Source organism: Rosa rugosa, chromosome 2, assembly GCF_958449725.1.
Source record: "Rosa rugosa chromosome 2, drRosRugo1.1, whole genome shotgun sequence".
In the NCBI taxonomy this organism is placed as follows: Eukaryota; Viridiplantae; Streptophyta; class Magnoliopsida; order Rosales; family Rosaceae; genus Rosa; species Rosa rugosa.
Window position 1 is genome coordinate 60,972,106 of NC_084821.1, and position 10,007 is coordinate 60,982,112.

The window sequence follows — 10,007 nt, forward strand, 5'->3', positions numbered from 1 at the left end:
TTTTATTGTAAGGCCACAGTTTTCTGTTGTTTGAGTGGGAAAATAACTAACAGTTAACTGTTAGTTAAACTACTAACACAAAACAATTATTTGTTGTTGTACATTCATTTAAAATACAATTATATGTCGTTGTTTTTATTTTGAGTCAACAGAAGTTTATATATTTTTGTCTTTGTTTTGATTGTGAGACCACAATTTTCTGTTGTTTGAGTGGGAATATAACAATAGATTTTTCCTAAATTCTGTTGTTCTTAAGTAGCTCCAACAACATATTTTGACTTTGATTTAGTGGTTGCATGGTATTTCAAATGTCACATTTATATTCCTATTAGGCAAAATGCCCGCGCGGTGCTGCGGGTATACTATTGATATGGTTGAATTTACATCGAAATTACGTTATAGATACATTAGATATAGTAAAACTACATTATACATTGTTCTACTTGTCTCAAAAATCTAGTGCCTTTGCCATACGAATCTGGATTAGCAGCGACATCATAAAAGGAATGGATGCTGCCACTATCTTGGTTTCCAGCCCAAAACTGGTTTTGGAAGTTGTCCTTTGCTCCAGCAGACATATCCTAGCATGAAATTGAAAAACCATTACCAAAAAATAAAAAATTCAAAGGCACTCAATGAAACACTTTTCTTCTCTCAAGCAAATGCATTTCTTTTGGTTACTTTGTCTAAGCCGGTAGAATGAATCTTCTGGAAAAGCTTTTCACTTTTGGTAGCAAAAGTAGCGAGGGAAATTGTACATTTGATTAAAAAAATGTTGCTCTTTGGTTTATGAAGTGACAAAATGTTCTGTATGCATATATATAGACCAGTACAAAATAATTTACTCTTCACACACTCATTCTCAATTTACACTATTCTAAGTAAACAAAAAGCATTAGTCAAAAAAAATTCAATGCAATTACATCAGTTCATGGAGATGAGATGAGTGACTTAAATAGATACTTTTTTTCACAATGAGAACTAAGATTGATGAAAAGACAAAGCAAGCAATACATTAACTAAAGATAACAGGAAAAGAAACTATCCATACCTTCAGGCTGGGATTGGACACCTGCTTCTGATATCATATATATAGTAGAGTAGTCCTTATGCACCGCAGTCGGCAAACCTGTACACTGCAGTGGAAAAAACTTAAGATGATGTATAATGGGTCTATGGTTCAGAGACTATTGCAGTACATTTGTCTTAATCTATTTTTTTTTTTTTCCTTTTCATCTGATGCACTTGCAAGAAAATTGAAAGGCTGAGAAATAAAAGAATAAAAGGAGTGTTTGACCAGGTTGCAAGACCAAGTAAGGTCATTTTAAATTGCAAGACCGATTTAGTTTAATCAATCCGTTTCAGTGACTCATGAAAAGAAATTCAAACAAATGTAACTAATCACAATACAAAAGCAAATGGCTAAGTCCAAGCAAATGTAACTACTGATTCATCTGCTGATTTATTTATCAAGAAATAGAATTAAAAAAAACAAAGGAAATACAATTGATAACTGCATATTGAGAGGGTATATATCCAAAACAGCATTGTAAATTTGTAATCCCAACAAAATGAATTTCAGCCAGATTATGACTGCAGTATCACTGACATTTTGTTTTACATTCCTTATATCACTATATTATCAGTTTATCATATACTTCAATCAAAATTTATGTTCTCTCTTTCATGCTTAAATGCATCTTCATACACAATTTGGAATGAACAACTAATAAAAAAACAAAAAGATCAAATTGCAATTTTGATCAGCTATCTAGTCACTTGGTCACAACTGCCATACAACTAAATTTAAATTCAGACACTGTACTAATTTCAAATTCAGACTACATAGCTACATAGTAAGTCATGATCATTAGTCTTTGATAACCACACAACTTGGGCAAGTTCAAACTAAATTGCTCAATGACGTAGACCCAAACTCAATTAGAACGAAACCTTGTGGTTTTCTAAACTCACCCCATCATTAACCAGAGCACTCTGCCGCATTCTTTCCATATGGTTTTGAATCGAACGGTTCAAAACGCAAGCCCTTCTGTTCTACCCATGCACCCAATTCATAACCAAATCAGAACCGAAACACATCCAATACCCAAAAGCCAAAACTCAAATCCAAATCTCACCAAAAACAGAGCAAGTAAACTCAATGTCCACATATTCTTAATTCTTCATTGAATGGTGCATGACAGGCCTAGAGCCATATGGGGCCGAGCAACTATCAACTTATTTAACTCTAAGAAATGCTTAAAGCCACAGAGCTCAGCTCTCGTTCATTTGTACTGGAAAACAACATTTTTCATTAGTTAAGATAGACTTCGGTCCCGTTTGAAATTGTTTTCGCTTTTAAAAAGATCTATTTTTGTCTAAAACTTTAAAGGGGCTTGATATCATTAGTGAATGAAGAAGTTTTGAAACAAAAGAGACATAACTCAATAACTGCCACCCCTATTGATGAATGCAGAGATCAGTTGTACCGAGAGTTTCACAGGTTATAAACAAAGAGTCGTATAAAAAACATTTTAGCCTATAAACAAAGTCATAGACCTCAATAAGTTGAAGGAGAGTGACATTCACGCAATTCCTGACCCTCATCCAGCTTAATATGCAGATTGACAAAGATATTAAGAAAATGAAATAAAGCTTACCTTCTTTCAGCCAAATTGGAGGACACCACTGGCATCACACCAATGTCTTCATATCATCTGCAAGAGCATAAAAAACTGAAGTATAAAAGCCAGCACATAACCCCCCAAACTCAATATAAATCAGAGATGATAAATTCTTCCACATGAAGGTAGAGAAATTGTAAGTATCCAAGTAGTTCCTATGGAAGAAAACAGCTTTGGAAAGAAGCTTAGAGAACATATTGAAACTCAGGTGTTAAAGTGTGGCCCGATATAACATATTGAAACTCAGGTGTTAATATGTATGTACTCAGTTAGACTCTTTAGCTTCTAGATCATGTAACGCAGATATTGTACCATCTTCCTCATCATCTGTTCAGAAGTAAATAGCATATAAATGTATTATGGTGATTTTCTTTATCTGTAATCACATGACTCATACTAAAGAAGAATAAAATTGAAGGACGTAATAAAAAACCAAACTATATTACTTGCAGTAAGACACAATAATCAAGAAAACATTTTGACAACTGCAATGGGAATATGGAATAAGGTTAACATATATAACATACCTTTCTTCAAACAGTCCAGCATATCAAGCTTGAACTGCATTATATGAAAGAATGAAAGATCAAAGACCATGTTTAGATCTCAAGTTCTCAACTTGAATCCATCTGTTACCAAAATATAGGGATTTCATGTTCATGTTTACCAACCTATGATCAATAACTATATTAAGACTAAAATCAGATTGTGGAAGAATATATATAGAAGAGGCAATAACAAATATATTTACCTGGCCGGTAATTTTACTTTCTGGAGATCAAACCGGTCAATATCAAGTTCGAGACCCTGTAAACATGCAATTGTACATAAGACTATAAAAAAGTTTTCGTATTTTGTAATTTTCACTTCTCAGCACCCAAGTAGCATACAATATAGCTTCATATATACCTGATAAATTTTAAGCCCCTGAAAACTTCACCAGCAAGCCAATAGACACCAAGCTTATATGCTCAAACCTGAATTGCAAAGCCCCATGATAAACTGAGTTCGTCACTCCTGAGACATGTCAAAACATACATGTAAGCAAGAATGCTTCTTAAATGAATACATATAACTAATTCAAGCAATATATACTTAACTGTTAACGATAAAGAAGAAAACAAAACCCTCAACAAAGAACCAAAAGGGAAAAAGAAAAAAAAAACAGCCTTAGCAAACAAATAAAGAGGAAGTAGAATCACATCTATAATTATAACACTGTAAACAGCAAGTCCACATAGTGAGATGGCAACGGATCAATTCCTAAAACTTGGAATCAGAATTCAATAAAAAAAATAAATAAATAAATAAAATAAATAAATAAATAAATAAAATATATATATATATATATATATATATATATATATATATATATATATATATATAAAATAAAAAAACCAAAATCAATTGCTAAACCAATAATTGAAATTATCAAAGTAACAATCACATTCTTGCAGTGATGTTGTTCTAGTGAGAAATCCAAACCTACAATCATGAAGACGTCAAGTTAAACAGAGATCATTTATGTTAACCAAAGAAAGAGGTTTAATATATGTGCTCTCTATATATATATATATATAGAATCTATTTCCTACATTTCTATAGTACTTCAATTCCTGTCAGACATTAATTTGACATAGCTAGCGAGCTCATCGCTCAATCTCCTTGTTTCCAAGTCATTCCAACTCAATAGAAGAAACTCTCATCGAGCTTATTCGCTTTCTGTTTTCCTCTGATTTAAAGAACAGAAGATTCATCAATAATCAGAAAACAAAACTTAAATACCTGATTCATAGCAGCACAATCAAGTAAAACCAACTAACAACACCAAAAGAACAAGCCAAATACTCCTTTGCATAAAACCTACACAATAAGAACAAAATAATCATCACCATTCAAACAACAAAACACCCAAACATCTATAAAAACTGACAATCCAAACCTCAACAAAAACCACCCACTGAAAACCACAAAACCATACCCAAACACATAGAAACCAAAATCATTACCTCAACAAAACATAAAAACCAAGATCAATTGAAACCCAACCACAACAAAATCCACCGATTCAAAACCACAAAACTACAAACATCAATAAAACATCACCTCCGATGAAAAAACTCTTCTCCTCCGATGCTTTTCTCTTATCTATAGATTTGGCACGGTAAACATCTAGAAGTCATGGAACTTCTGGAAGGGTCAGTGGAGGCTAAAAACAGAGCAAGTACATGGGTGGGTTACGATTCTCTGCTCTACGGATTTCTAGACTTTCTGTGGCAACCCGAAAAGAGATGTGTCACTGCCCGTCATGCAACCGCCGTCGATCATCGATTCGTCAAGGAGATTAGGAGAGAAATCTGGGTGAGAGAGGACTGGGTTTCAGAAATTAGATTTGATTTGAGAGAGGGCCGATTTTTGAGAGGTATAGAGTTTCTGGTTGGCGGAAGAGAGTTTTAGACATAGAGGTTTGTGGGAATGAAAAACACGAAGCTGCTAGGTTTTGTGTTATGTCAAAACAGATCGACTTCAAATAAAAAAAGTCAAACACTCCTTATTCAAACAACAGAATTTCTTAGCTCTGTTGTCTGAATAGTTTTACATTTACTGGTCACCGATAGGGTTTGGGCAATTAGGAGGGAAAAGACTTAATCTTGTTGGAGGGAAATCTAAACTTTTTGCTAAAAATTTTTTCATCTTTTCAGACGACATTTAAGTGTCGTCTGAGTCTGACCATATCTTCAAAATGAAACAAGCATGGTTTCTCATTGTATTCAGACAACACATTTAATTTATGTGTCGTCTGAATTTAGTCTGAAACACTCAGACGACAGAAAATGACTATTCTGTCGTCTGAACTCTGTTGTCTGATAGCTTTTTTGGCATAGTGTCAGGACTAACAAGCAAAATACCTGCCCCGCTGGTCCTTTTGTTGGATTCCCCATCGACAAAAAGTTGCCAAGTGCTCGGTGGGTGTGGGCATGGGGCCAGTGGCTCCATGTTTTGAGTGGGTGTATCTTGCTGATGGATAAGCTTAGAAATGAAATCTGCTGCTGCATGGCCCTTGATGGCCTTTTGGGGTTTGTAAGGAATGTAGAATTCTGCTAGCTCGATAGCCGATTTCACAAGTCTACCTGAAGTTTCTGGCTTCTGTAGTACCTGTCTTAATGGATGATTACTGAAAACCGTGATTGAGTGTGCATGGAAATAGTGTCGGAGCTTCCTAGCAGAAACCATGAGGGCCAAAGCTATTTTCTCTATGTCTGGGTACCTTGACTCTACACTGGTGTAGCCCTTGCCTGTGTAGTACACCGGGTACTCGCAGTCAATGTCCTGCGTGATGAGTGCTGAACTGACGGCTGTGGCAGATTCAACCAAGTAGATGTACAACATCTCCCCCTGGATAGGTTTTGACAGCAGCGGTATTGGTGCCAAATATGCTTTTATTCCCAGAAATGCGGCTTCATGCTCAGCGGTCCAGGCAATATATTCAATGTGCTGTGTCTTCAGTAACTTGAAGAAAAGTGCGCATTTATCAATGAGTCGCGATACAAATCATGAAAGGGTAGCGATCCTACCGGTAAAGGGATTGGACCTTGTTGCGGAGGATGGGTGAAGTCATGTCCAGGATTGCCTGTACCTTCTCCGGGTTTTCCTTTATGCCTGATGATGTAGCCAAGGAATTTCCCTATCTCGACTCCAAAAATTCACTTCTGCGGGTTTATGCACATATCGTTTCACAGGATAATGGAGAACACGATAGCTAGGTCTGTGACATGATCGTCTGCTGTGACGCTCTTGACTAGCATGTCGTCCACATATACCTCCATGATGGTACCGATGACCTTGACAAACATGGAATTGACTAGTCTCTGATAAGTGGCCCTAACATTCTTTAATCCGAAAGGCATGACTTGAAAACAGTAGAGTCCCTTGGCGGTACTGAATGCTGTGTGTTCTTCATCTGCGGGGTCCATTCTTATCTGATTGTATCCACTGAAAGCATCCATGAAGCTGAGTAGCCTGTTAGAACTTACTCTCAGTTATATTGCTGTAAATCTATCTTAGCATGAATACAAGTAAACAATGATTTCTATGTAAATATATATACGTAAGAGTGCAGCAGTGATCATAATTAGCATTTAGGATTGAAACATCATGTATATCCTATATATGTATGCATATTGTATAAACTGTATAATATGTAAAGCAACATAAATGAAATCACCGCGCACCATCAGATTTTGCATTTAGGCTTGGGATTGAAGTCACTATATCAATCCTATATCTGCACAACACATAAACACCAGAAAACAGACAGAACTGACCTTCTTGACACAGTTCAGTTTTCCATCTTAGTCTTCTCCTGATTTCACCTTTAGCATCCTCTTAGTGATGGGACTAATTGATGACAATGATTCGTGCATCAGAAGGGACCAAAATATCTGATATATAAAGCGTTGTATTGTCAATTTCTTCCATCAAGAAACTGACAACTCCTCCTAACTGCTTTTTCAAAAACCAGATAAACTCATAATTGTACTTATGAATTTTAAATTCTAACAGATGTGATAAGTTGGACCGAAATGATTTTCTTAGGTCCTTAATTTATACTTGACATTTGAATTCAAAACTAAATCATTTATGAATATATACTTAGGTTCTGTACAATGTCGGGTTCATCAAATTTGCTTACGTAGCCGGTACCCAGCTGTGGACTCAATGAGTTGGTCGATTCTTGGAAAAGGGATGCTATCTTTGGGGCAAGCCCTGTTTAGGTTTGTGTAGTCGACACACATACACCAAGCTCTAGTTGTTTTCCTGGGTACCATGACTACATTGGCCAGCCAGTGCGAGTATGTCACCTCCCTGATGAATTTGATGGCCTTTAGCTTTTTCAATTCTGCTTGTATGGCTTTGTATTTGTCATTGTTAAAAGCTCTTGCTTTTATCTAGCCGGGTCTGAGAAGGGGATGATGATGAGGTTGTGCATGGTCACATTAGTGGGGATACCGGGCATATCCTCACACGATCAAGTGAACACAGATGAGTTGGCTCGTAGGAACTTGATTAGACTGTCTCAAACAAATGGAGTTAACTCGGTACCGATTCGAACTGTCCTGTTCAAATATTCCTCTGATAGTACGACTTTCACTATGTCTTATACAGCACCGAGCCGCTCTTCATCAGAATCAGTGTCATCTTTGGGGTCCTCGTATCTGTCAAAGGGCGAGGGATTCACTACTACTGATAGCATCTCCATCTTGCCCTTGCCCCGGGAAACTGTTAATGCATAGCAGTGCCTTGCTACAGCTTGATCACTCCTGATTGTTGCTACTCCCACTGGGGTTGGAACCTTCATCATAAACATGTGTCTGGCCACAAAGGTCTTGAGGCGCCATGGTGCTGGGCGGCCAAGTATTGCTTTGTATGATGAAACGCAGTCGACCACGATGAATTTAGTTTTGATTGATGACGAGTTTGGACTCTCTCCCACTGTTAATGTCTAAGATTCAGCGGTAGCTAAACCTCGGTTAACGCTGGTTCGAGGGACGAAACGCTACTTGTGATATTCTTGTTGCTTCCACTATTTGTCAAATGAAATACAAAGGGCGTCAGAGGGAGACCGCGGTTGGCGGTCTTCTCTTCTCCGATGCCTAAGTTAGTCAATGTATTTATATTGACAGAATAACGTTAGGTAAGTAGTAAATGCGTAATTAATGAGGAAAGAGGAGTGGACCTTTTATAGGTGGGGGAGAGACTGATCACTTCCTTATTTTCGATGTGGGACTGATATGCTTCAGTTCCTGGCTTCTAATGCTTCAGCGAGGTAATCTTGGTGCGGCGCATGGCGGCGCGTCAGCGGTAATCTAGGGATGAGCCGGGGCTCAGGTGATAGCCTGTCTGGCTGTGTTTCCGTAGGTCACACCCTCGATGGTTGTTGGTATTGCTGGCGGCAGTATGAGAGTGGCTCATTATAGTTAATTATGCTTAGGCAAATGCTCATGTAAGTACAAGTCCCCCAAGTCCCTAGTTAAGGAGGGCAATCTTGGTTGGGGAGTTGCCTAGCGGTTTGAAGCGTTACTTCTGCTAGTCTTGCGAAAGCATAATTAGCGTCAGTGCGTTGTCAACCATGGATTTGTTCTGAGTAAACGCTTTATACCCTTTCGGGTGGCCCCCTGCTAGGCCCCCCAGGGAGTCCCCCCACTCCCCGGCTAAGATAGACCTCCGTTTGACCGGTATATTGTTTGTTAAAGGGAGCTGCGCTGAGCAGCGGGTGTTGGGTAGCGAGCCCAATCTTTGATACCCGAGTGGTAGGTGTCAACGTGCCTGATCAGGGCCGTCGAAGATTGTGTTGATGTGTCCCCTTACTTGTCCCGGAGGAACAGAGCTTGACTGCAACGCCGAGTGGCGGTCGTTGACGTTATGAGACGTTGCCTCAGGAATCGACGCTGGTGGAGGTCCCTCCGCTGGGCGTAAGCGGTAAGGAACGCTGCGGGGGCCTTCTTGGTTGTAAAATGAAGGGGAGAAGTTCCGCTAGCGGTGTTGCGCTTAGCGGAGACCGTCTCGCTTGCAAGATGAAAGGGAGAAGTGCCGCTAGCGGTGTTGCGCTTAGCGGAGACTTTCTAGCTTGCAAGATGAAAGGGAGAAGTGCCGCTAGCGGTGTTGCGCTTAGCGGAGACTTTCTAGCTTGCAAGATGAAAGGGAGAAGTGCCGCTAGTAGTGTTGCGCTTAGCGGAGACTGTCTCGCTTGCAAGATGAAGTGGAGAAGTGCCGCTAGCGGTGTTGCGCTTAGCGGAGACTGTCTCGCTTGCAAGATGAAGTGGAGAAGTGCCGCTAGCGGTGTTGCGCTTAGCGGAGACTGTCTTGCTTGCAAGATGAAAAGGAGAAGTGCCGCTAGCCGTGTTGCGCATAGCGGATACTGTCTTGCTTGCAAGATGAAAGGGAGAAGTGCCACTAGCGGTGTTGCGCTTAGCGGAGACTCTCTCTCTTGCAAGATGAAAGGGAAAAGTGCCGCTAGCGGTGTTGCGCTTAGCGGAGACTGTCTCGCTTGCAAGATGAAAGGGAGAAGTGCCGCTATCGGTCTTGCACTTAGCGGAGACTGTCTCGCTTGCAAGATTGGTATGCCTGCCTTTGACAGTTACTTTGGATAGACGTTTGGTCTGACAGCGCTCGACACGTGTCTGCCATGCATTGGTTTGGCATGTAGGCGCACATCTTCTCAGCACCCCCGTCGCTTCGCCATTAATGCGAGTAAATATCGTGTTTGTAACCAAGGCGACGCTTGGTTAATCCGGATAGTGGGTGCGATCGTGGGGCGTTGAC

At 39.4% G+C, this 10,007-nt stretch overlaps 1 long non-coding RNA gene across 4 annotated transcripts; it reads right to left on the reverse strand.

Annotated features, from left to right (window-relative positions):
* Nucleotides 1-302: 302 nt before the first annotated feature.
* LOC133733333 (uncharacterized) lies at nucleotides 303-3,946 on the reverse strand. 4 transcript variants are annotated; one of them, XR_009857639.1, is made up of 4 exons: nucleotides 3,594-3,946; nucleotides 3,436-3,491; nucleotides 3,212-3,245; nucleotides 303-581 (listed from the first exon to the last, which is right to left on the reverse strand). It is a non-coding gene; the product is annotated as an uncharacterized LOC133733333 (long non-coding RNA). The 4 variants fall into 4 exon arrangements; XR_009857640.1 differs by having other exon boundaries at nucleotides 3,212-3,313; XR_009857638.1 differs by having other exon boundaries at nucleotides 3,212-3,355.
* Between the last annotated feature and the right edge of the window lie 6,061 nt (nucleotides 3,947-10,007).